The following is an 11,052-nucleotide window of genomic DNA, read 5'->3' as shown; positions in this document are numbered from 1 at the left end:
TTATTTATTTATTTATTTATTTATTTATTTATTTATTGGTTCGATTTATATGCTGCCCTTCTCCGGAGACTCAGGGTGGCTTACAATGCATTAAGCAATAGCCTTCATACTTTTGTATATACCTGTTTAGTAGGGCTTTTGCCCCCCCCCCCAAGCAGTGTTCTTTTTTATACAAAGTCAGCTTATTGCCCCCACAATCCAGGTCCTCATTTTACCTACCTCAAAAGGATGGAAGGCTGAGTCAACCTTGAGCCTGGTGAGATTTGAACTTGCAGTAATTGGCAGGCAGCTGGTGTTACTTAACAGGGCTTTAGGCTGCTGCGACACCAAGGCTCTTTATCTTTACTAAAACACACACAGCTGCTCTGTGAGTGAGATAGGTGGTCTCTAAATTTTGTAAGTAAATAAATAAATCTGCAATGGTTTGGGGAAAAGAAATCCCTCAATATTCTATGGTCATATCATTTTCAGTATTTAAAGTGTTTTTTTAATATTTTTTTAAAAATCTACATTTTAATTTTCTGGGAAATTTCTAGCAAGAATACTACAATACTCCCCAAATAATTATTTCTGTGGGAAGGGTGAGCCCCGAATCAAATAAAACTAGTTCACACGCCCTGCACTTGGATAAATGACCACTTTTCATCTGAACTAAAACCTGTTCTTTTCTTACCGTACAATCTAATTGCTCAGAGATGACACATCCATCTATGAAACTTATTTGTTGTTCCTTTGATCTGCAAATGTTATGTTGGACCACAACTAAGCTCATCCATTTGGAAACCAACTGACCTAGAGCTGTTTCCACAACCCAGTTCTCTAGACAAAGCAAGTTGGAGGTTTCTGCCTGGAGTGAATTTATTCATGCTTAAAGCTTTGCTCCATGTAGGTGGAAACACCCACATAGTCATGGAGCCTATATAAAATCTCAGACAACGTGTGTCATTTTTAACCTGGGGAATCTAGACGTTTAGATGTTGTGGAGAAGATCTCATAGTGAATGCAGCTAAAAATCTCCTCGCATTGTAAGAAAAGATCACGACATAGGGAAAGTTGGCAAAATTCTGCTTTCTAGGAGAATTTTTGATATGGGCAGGAAATCAGGCTTTCTCTGAGCTGTGTTTTCTTTGAGGTGCAGCAGTTTGGGAATGCAAGAAAAAGTCGCAGGGAGTTTATCCAGTGGTAGGCTGCTGCCGGTTCAGACCGGTTTGGGCGAACCAGTAATTGCGATCTGTAGATGGGCCTATGTTGTTCGACGCTGGGTGCATGTGCGGACGGCGCACACAAGTGAATTCCCGTGTTTTGTGATGCCGCACGCATGCGCAGATGGCACATGCACGCTCACATTTCTAGTGCTGGGCGAACTGGTTGTTACAGTATTTGACGCCCACCTCTGAGTTTATGCCAGGACTTTATTAATATGGCTCATTCCGGAGAGCACATTCTGGGAATAGGGATCTCCTTAAACTCCAGGTTAGATTTTGGTGCAGAAATCCAGGGTTCTTCCTAGCAGAATGAAGGAGTACAAGGACTCCCAAGTGCAGCATGTCTGCTTGGCTTATGGCATTCTGAAGTAGAATAGAATAAAATAGAATGAGCTGGAAGGGACCTTGGAGGTCTTCTAGTCCAGCCCCCTGCTCAAGCAGAAGAACCTATAACATTTCAGTTCAAGTAAGTGAAGTAAAACTTATCTAAAAGCAGGTGGTGGCTCTAAGGCCGTGTTGTGCCAAAATTTAACATTTCCAGATTATTACTTGGGAAGTCTCTTTTTGAATTTACTTCTGCTGGATTGGGGTTTTTTTCCCCCTTTACATTGAAATCCCCTTTAAAATTTCCCTTTGTGTCAAATGTCAGTGCTATTTCTGCCCAGCAAGACGCTCAGGTGTGTAATTTGCAGCCTAGGTATTCTTCATCCATTCTTCACTGCATTTTTTAAAAGGCCCATTCAAGTTTCTGCTGAACCTCCTTTTCATTTGTAAATTCTGCACCTAGTAATGTCCCTCCAGGTTGTGTCTTTTGGCCAAGAAAGGACTCGCGGGTGGATCTTCTCAGAAGAAAACAGCAGATAATAGGTGAAACACCTTCAGATACTCACATGATGGCAAAAGTACCAATCTGATGGGACCTTGCTCTTCATGAAGCAACCTTTTTGTGATGCTTAGCCCAGGTTGGAAGATAATATCATCAATCCCAAGGATTGACTTGAAAATCTAGACTATCATCCGACTGTTAACAAACAAAGCTTTTCCCGGTAAATTACAAGGAGTTAGTTTTAGAAAAACATTTAATTAACATGAGGTTGTTTTCATAGCAGGAGTGTAAAAGACGAGGTTCTTATGGAATGAATGTGGTGGAAACAGCTCATCCTTCCTGCATTTAATTGATAGACTGTCCAATGGAATTAGAGCTTATTTCCATTGGACTGTCTATCAATTAAACACAGGAAGGAAATCTGAAATGAAATATAGTTATGCATATTCTCAGAATACAGGTAGTCCTTGACTTACAACAGTTTGTTTTGTGATCATTACAATGGCACTGAAAAAAGTGACCCATGACCCTTTTTCACACTTACAGCCGTGGCAGCCTCCCCACCGTCACTTGATCAAAATTCAGACGCTTGTCAACTGGCTCACATTTATGACGATTGCAGTGTCACGGGGTCATGTGGTCACCTTTTGCATACTTCTGACAAAGTCAATGGGGGAAGCCAGATTTACTTAATAACCATATTGTTAACTTAACAACTGTGGCAGTGGTGGGTTACAAAAAAATTTTTTACGGAGAGGGCTCGCAACTTGGGCGTCCTCCTGGATTCACAGCTGTCTTTAGAAGAGCACTTGACGGCCGTGACTGGGAGGATTTTCCATCAGGTCCGCCTGATTCGCCAGTTGCGTCCCTTTCTGGATCGGGACTCCTTAAACACGGTCACTCATGCCCTCGTCACTTCCCGCCTGGACTATTGTAACGCTCTCTACATGGGGCTCCCCTTGAGGAGCACCCAGAGGCTCCAACTGGCACAGAGTGCGGCTTCGCGGGTGGTTATGGGAGCGACGTGGCGCTCCCATGTAACACCTCTCCTGCGCGAGCTGCACTAGCTCCCGGTGGTCTTCCGTGTGTGCTTCAAGGTTTTGGTTACCACCTTTAGAGCGTTCCATGGCTTAGGGCCTGGTTATTTACGGGACCGCCTGCTGCCGCAAACGGCCTCCCACTGGCTGGTATGCTCTCACAGAGAGGGACTCCTCTGGATGCCGTCGGCCAAACAATGTCGGCTGGCGGCCCCCAGGGGAAGAGCCTTCTCTGTGGGGGCACCTACTATCTGGAACGAGCTCCCCCCGGAGATACGGACGATCCCGGATCTACGCACCTTCCGCCGCGCTCTCAAGACCTTTTTATTTCACCAGGCTGGTCTGGCCTAATCTCTCCCATTCTCTTTTTAATGTAAATTTTAATGTAAATTTTAATTTGTTCTTAACCTGGGGTTTTAAATTTGTCTTGGGCTAAATTGATTTAATTCGATTTTACTTCTGCTCTTAAATTTTTGTATTCTATGTGTTTTATCTTGTGCCTGTTCACCGCCCTGAGTCCTTCGGGAGTAGGGCGATATATAAATCAAATCAAATAAATAAATAAAAAATAAATATTGGTTCTGTGGGTGTGGTTTGGTGGGCGTGGCATGGTGGGCGTGGCAGGGGAAGGTTACTGCAAAATCTCCATTTCCTCCTGATCAGCTGAGACTTGGGAGGCAGAGAATTGATGGGGGCGGGGCCAGTCAGAATTTTTACTACTGGTTCTCCAAACTACTCAAAATTTCCGCTACAGGTTCTCCAGAACTGGTCAGAACCTGCTGAAACCCACCTTTGAACTGCAGTGATTTACTTAACAACTGTGGCAAGAAAGGTCATAAAATGGGGCAAAACTCACTTAGCAACCGATCTGCTTAGGAACAGAAATGTTGGGCTCATTTGTGGTCATAAATTGAGGATTACCTGTATTCATATAGAGGAGAAGACAGCAAAAACTTGACATCCTTAAAGAGAGTTTGGTGGAAATTGTAAGATTAAAGTGAATGGGCTGAGGCCTTTTGCCCACAGGTCACAAGTGATGTGAGTTCCAAATCTCCGAGCAACGGACCTCTCGGGGCCTGTTGACATTGTTGCTTAGGAAGCAAGGAGAAGGAAGGGAATGCCACAGAGAATACAGGATCCCCAATCACGTTTTGGCTCTGACTTCATTTCTTCAGTCTACCTGTCATGCACTAGCCACCAACCAATGACATCTGTGGGAAAGCAACAGTCTATGTTCTAGCATTTTAAAAAATATGTTTAGACATGTTCCAATTTTTAATTTCACTTCTTCACATTTTAGCTTGGATCATCCAGAAAAAAGTATTGGTCAAAGGACAGGAAAAAAAACCACTTTGCCACCACTCCTTCACCGAAACCTCTGAATTCCCTCAAGACTTTTTCCCAAATTCAAATGAAATGTCCTGAACTGTGTGGAACATACGGCTATGGTGGATAACCTGAGGCTGACAGGTATCCCCCAGCCTCCATGACTGCATGAGAGAGAAAGGGGATTAAGTGATTGAAAAGGTACATAAGAGGAACGTTGAGCCTCTACAAGGGTTAGGCTGTGTATATGATTTTGATTGATTCAACACCCCCCCCCAGGGAAGGGCTCAAAGCAGAGGAGGTATTTAGTAGGTTCTGACCAGTTCTGGAGAACTGGTAGCGGAAATTTTGAGTAGTTTGGAGAATCGGTAAATACCACCTCCGACTGGCCCCACCCCCATCTATTCTCTATCTCCCAAGTCCCAGCTGATCGGGAAGAAATAGGGATTTTGCAGTATCCTTCCCCTGGAGTAGGGAGGGACTGGAGATTTTACAGAATCCTTCCCCTGCCACTCCCACCAAGCCACGCCCCCAAGATAAGCCACTCCCACCAAGCCACACCCACAGAACTGGTAGTAAAAAAAATTGAATCCCACCCCTGGCTCATAGCCTTCAGTCCTGTCTTCTGTGTTGTCACTCTTTTGACAGATGTACCCTCCTGACAAATTGTAATTCCTCCAATCCCCTGGCTGGAAAAAGCTTTGGTCTGAGAGGCAAAGGAAATCACTCAAAAATTAGCTTAGTTACCTTAAATTCAATTCAATTAATGTATTTGCTTTGATTTATTTAGCCTCTCACACTATAGCCCAGACTGTTTTGGAGACTACTTTGATCCTGGCATTATTTAGGACTACAGGTAGTCCTCGACTGATGATCAAAATTAGGTTAAGTGTATTATAATTCATAAGTTTTAGAATTATCTTCATTTGGAAGAAAAGATGCTGGTTGTACTTTCTAGCTGTCTTCATTATAGTTTAGACTTAGCCACCAAGATCCTAGTTGGCTAGGCTTTTAGCCAAAGTACTTTTCTTGTTACATTTTCTTCCTTTCATCTGTTCCTACTTTTGCATTTCCTAGTGACTGGCTCAGCATTTTCAGACCTGCTTGCCACCTCAACCAATATTTCCAGGTTCTTATCATGGCTTTGTAAAAACTGAGTGAGGAAAAAAAAATACTCAAGGGAAAAACCACAGTGTTTTGATCTGATGTGTTTAAATTAAAAATCATGAAGAATAAAGCAAATGACCGCCTTGCCATAACAAACTGTTGAGTTATCTCAAATATGTGATGTGTTTGCATAACTCCTTCACAAAGCAGAGTTGGGGAGGGAGAGAGAAAAAAAAGATCAAGGTAACAATCAGAGCCCTTCCTTTTTTGTTTAATGTGTGTCATATTTTGAGTATTTTTAACTTGCCTCACAGGTGTCCTGCCTACCAAAATGTAAAGGTTAAGAAGTGTACTAAAATATTCAGCTCCACTTATTTGATGTCAAATTGTTCTGTGAAGCAGGGGGGGGAAATTAAAAAGGGAAATATAGCTTCATTGAAAAATGTTACTTCCCCCCTGTTCTAAAGGGTAGCTCATAATTCAGGCAATGTTTATATTGTAACCTAAAACACTTCTCACAAATGATAGTTTCACAACAATTTTCCACATCCAGCCAATATTCTGAACCCTATGAGTAGGATAATAGAGAATGAAAACTTGCCTAGAGGTCTGGATAAACATAAGTATGTCTCTCTATAGCAGAGGTGGGGAACAATGCCCTCTTTATGATTGTGGACTTCAACTTCCAGAATTCCTGAGCCAGCATGGCTGGCTCAATAATTCTGGGAGTTGAAGTCCACAAGTCATAAAGGCCCATTGTTCCCCACCCCTGGTCTACACATATGGGTTTGGGTGCAGACAGGAATATGTTGAGGGGAGAGGGAATAGCCTTGAAGGACACAGGAAGAGCTGCTCTCAAGATAATGGCCAAATTAAAGGGACTTGTGCCTATGCCAGGAAAGTAATATGAGTAAATGTCTCAAAAAGCCCTTCCCAAGTTCCCATAAAGATAAGGGGAGAGAGGACAAAGCATACCCAGTTTTGCAAGATTGAATTATTATAGCTTTATTAAAAAAAAGTAGTCCTGATCTTGTTGACATTGGTTTCTGGTCTGGTCTACCATGAAGGACTGATGCTATGTGTGATGCATGTCTGTGTGTATGTACAATTCTGGTTTTGCTGATGACCTTGGGGCTGAGAAGGTAATGCATTCCTATAATTGAAATACTATTGCCTACCTCTAGCGTAGAATCTTACACTCACAAAAATAATTTATTAGATGATTAGGGCCGCCATATTGGAGAGGCTTAAGTCAGCTTGAGGGACATTTGTGTGTGAGCGAGAGAAAGCTTTCAAAGCATAAAAGGAAATGTTTGGCATATGGGGAGGAGGGTCAATTAATGCAGACAGATATGCACATGTATCACATGTCTATAATTGTTAAGTCGTGATGTGGGCAATTTCCAGGAATTCTTTCAGCTGGAATTGGCTACTATAGATTGACAGGTGTGGCATTGCACAGGATTTTAAATCAAGTTTATAAAGCTGTCTGCCTGAGTCTTTTTGGAGAGTCACATTCAATTCAGAGTAATGTTTATAAGGAGGTTCTCAATAATCCAGGTCACGGTTATCCCAAAGGTGCTTTTCCAAAAGGCAACTGGGCCTTCTTAGTTTTTTTCCTTGAAAATGTTTTGCTTCTCATCCAAGAAGCTTCTTCAGTTCAGTTCAGTTCAGTTCAGTTCACTTCAGGACTGAAGAAGCTTCTTAGATGACAAGCGAAACATTTTCAAGGAAAAAACTAAGAAGGCCCAGTTGCCTTTTTGGAGGTGCCTTTTGGAAAAGCACCTTTGGAATTCAGAGACATCTTTTTCTTTATATATTTATTTATTGATTAAATTTGTTTGCTGCCCATCTCACTGCAAGACGACTCTTTTGTGGAGGATAAAGCATTCCTGAAAAATGTTTCCCTACACCAGTACGGAAGAATGAAAAAATGCCCAGAAGCAAAGCCAAATGCAGAAAGACTTGAGTTCCACTGGCACATAGAATAAATTATTAACTTTATCACTGAGGAGACATATTTATAAATAGGTCTCTGCCACAGATAAGTGTTTCTGCTTCATCTTATCTGGCCAGATCCTGGGGTACAAACCAGTAGTGAAATCCAATTTTTTTTTTACTACCGGTTCTGTGGACGTGGCTTGGTGGGCATGGTGTGGCTTGGTGGGCATGGCAGGGGAAGGATACTGCAAAATCCCCATTCCCTCCCCACTCCTGGGGGAAGGATATTGCAAACTCTCAATTCCCTCCCCACTCTGGGGCCAGCCAGAGGTGGTATTTGCCGGTTCTCCAAACTACTCAAAATTTCTGCTACCAGTTCTCTGAAGAGTTCAAAATTTCCACTACCAGTTTTCCAGAACCTGTCAGAACCTGCTGGATTTCACCCCTGGTACAAACTCACCATACAGAGGAAAGTTTCTGAAATTTAAATTTCATTCAGAACTGAACACCAGCTTCTGTTATAATAACAGTTAGCCAGATTCAGAAATAATATTTTTAATTACTATTATGTATTACTCCACTTATTACTTTGAAATAATAGATAATATACCAAAAATGAATATGCTCGCAGAGTATGTCTGTCTCCATTGAGAAATCACAATGGGTTCTTAATAGTTGTGGGTTTACAGTAGAAAATGATGCTACAGCAAGCTTATCCTTTCAAAAATCAGCCACAAAGCCCTCCACTTCTAAAAGAAAATGTAGAACTAGAATGTCTTGTTTCTCTGGGTCATATATGTGTGTGTATGTGGGTATACGCATAATTTTTTGTCATGTTCATGTAGTGTACATTGGAGGTGGTTATCCTTTGAGAGCTGTACACAACAAAATCTCATTTGAATGTATGCTGATTAGCGTAGATTTAAATTGCCAGTAGTTATTATTCTGTTCTGTTCTGTTCTGTTCTGTTCTGTTCTGTTCTGTTCTGTCCTGTCCTATCCTATCCTATCCTATCCTATCCTATCCTATCCTATCCTATCCTATCCTATCCTATCCTATTCCTATTCCTATTCCTATTCCTATTCCTATTCCTATTCCTATTCCTATTCCTATTCTAGAAAAAGAAGGAAATGTATGTGTCACCCAGCATCTATGTGAAGTCTGCTTCATTAAACTCTCTGCAAAGAAAGGGAAGTGGGGTGATGTCATAACATAAAATCTCTCCAAATGATGAGAATTACACACTTAAATCATATGTAATTTGTGTTATTTTCATAGGGTTGTCATGATGCATCATTTTGACATCATCATTCTCTTTATTTTTCCTTTATGGAAGATAGGCAGTTTGGAAGATGTTTGGGATTTCTCATTCTAAGAGCTGAACTGCTTATGTGTGTGTGTGTGTGTGTGTGTGTATGTACACACACACACACACACACACACACACACACATATATATATTAGTCTTTAGTCCTTTTCAGTTTCTAGTGCTGATGGGTCCATTTTTTATATATATCTGTTATAATTTTTGAGAAGAAACTTGATAATCCTGTCTCTCACAGTCAAAACAATAATCATGGCTCATCATTTTATGGATCTCATTGTTAAGTAAGTCCATTTAACTTTATATAAATAAATAAATGCCTAAGAAGTAGTCACGACCCCAAGCTATATATACTGTCTTCTAATGTCTTTCTCAAAAACAATTCCTGATTATCCTAAGCTTCATTCATTATAGTAGCATAATTGAGGGAACAAGAAAATGCTCCAATCCTATGTTATACCTTCCCCTTAGAATTTAAGACTTGCTTCATGCCTTCTAGTGCTCTGGAAGCTGTTAAAGATAGAATGCTCTACTTCCGCATATCATTTCATTAAACAGTTGGTTCTTGCCATCACTATTTAAATTTCCTTTAACTTTAGTTAACTTTTTTTTTTGTATCTGCTTTCATTACGAATTCATTTTTCTCTGTTCTTATCAGGGTGGATGAAAATCAATGATTTTTTTTTAAAAAAATCAAAAAAATCAGATTTTTTTTTATTTAAATCAGATTTTTTTGATTTTTATTGAATTTATTTTAATAAAAAACTTTTGGGGTAAAAATCTATCGTAAGATAGTTTTCTATTTAAGATACATAAATAATTTAATTTATTCAGCATGAAATGGAGCTTGGTTATGTAGCATGAGGCTGTATATTCTGCAACACTGGGACTATCGGTGAGTCAACAGTGGGTCAAAGGAGTAGCAGAGATGACAGTTGCTCTTTAACAATTATGATTTAAATCGAGTTGATTTAAATCAAGCCTTTTTACTAGTGATTTAAATCATGATTTAAATTGTGATTTAAATCAACTTGATTTAAATCAAATCCACCCTGGTTCTTATTACCATTATCACAATTGTTTTGTATTTTTAATATTGGATTCATACTTGTTTATTTTTATTTCTATTAGAAACAGAAATACAAAGAATAGAATATTCTTCAATGACATGTGATAGGATAAAATTATTCTATGACATCTTAACTGCTTATGGATATTTGCTTATGAGCTTTATTATAAACCGCCATGAGTCTCAGCAGGAGAAATAAATGAATAAATGAATAAATAATCAATCAATCAATAAATCAATCACAGGTAGAAGTAACTGGAAAGTGTTTTAATTCTTTATTCATTGGCTGGAGAGAATAACACAAGCTTTTTGACAACATGCAGTCCCTAATGCAATACTATCAAAAGATGATGCATCATGGCAAGATGGCCAACACCCTCAATCACTTCAATTGTAGAAAGCAGAATATTTGAGAATCCAACTCCAAGAAAAAGAACTTCTACAACCTAATGAATTCTAAACAGTGGTTTAAAAAAAATATATCTTGGAATGGATTTTTGTTCTTTTGAAGTCGCTGTACTCATTAGAGTTTGTGCACCTAGATCAGATTTCAGGGACAAAAACTACCATTTGTATGGAAGGCCAGGGAACTTCGACAACTATGTAGTTGTTATTCTGACCAAAAAGATGGGCTATACTTAGAAAAAGAGCCGAGGTGGCGCAGTGGTTAGAGTGCTGTACTGCAGCTACTTCAGTTGACTGCTAGTTCAGCAGATCACTGGCTCAAGGTTGACTCAGCCTTCCATCCTTCTGACGTGGGTAAAATGAGGATCCAGATTGTTGGAGGCAATATGCTATTTAGTATACTGTCAATTGTTGTAAGCCACCCAGAGTCCTCGGAGAGTGGGCGGCATAGAAATATGATTAATAAAATAATAATAATAATAAAACCACTAGTTGAGATTTTCAAATGTTTTTAAAGAATATCCATGAAGGTGACAAGGAGTAACATTCTCTTTATGATCAGACATGTAGAAGACTTTATTCTACATGGCCAGGCATGTATAAGTCTTTATTATATATATGAAGGGAGAAGAATATTAGTATAGTATCTTTGAGAGTCATAAAGGTGAAATTTTCTTCTTAGTTTTAGTACTTTTCTTTCTGTCCTTCATCATTATATCTACTGATCTCTGCATCTCTGTATCTGTTTTTCACCTTGGCAGCGCTTCTTTGACAATAATTGTGTGGTATGCATATTGTACAATTTATAGTAC

This window comes from Pituophis catenifer, unplaced genomic scaffold, assembly GCF_029215685.1.
Source record: "Pituophis catenifer annectens isolate HBS135680 unplaced genomic scaffold, rPitCat1.0.hap2 SCAF_2, whole genome shotgun sequence".
Classification (NCBI taxonomy): Eukaryota; Metazoa; Chordata; class Lepidosauria; order Squamata; family Colubridae; genus Pituophis; species Pituophis catenifer.
This window is presented reverse-complemented; position numbering follows the sequence as displayed.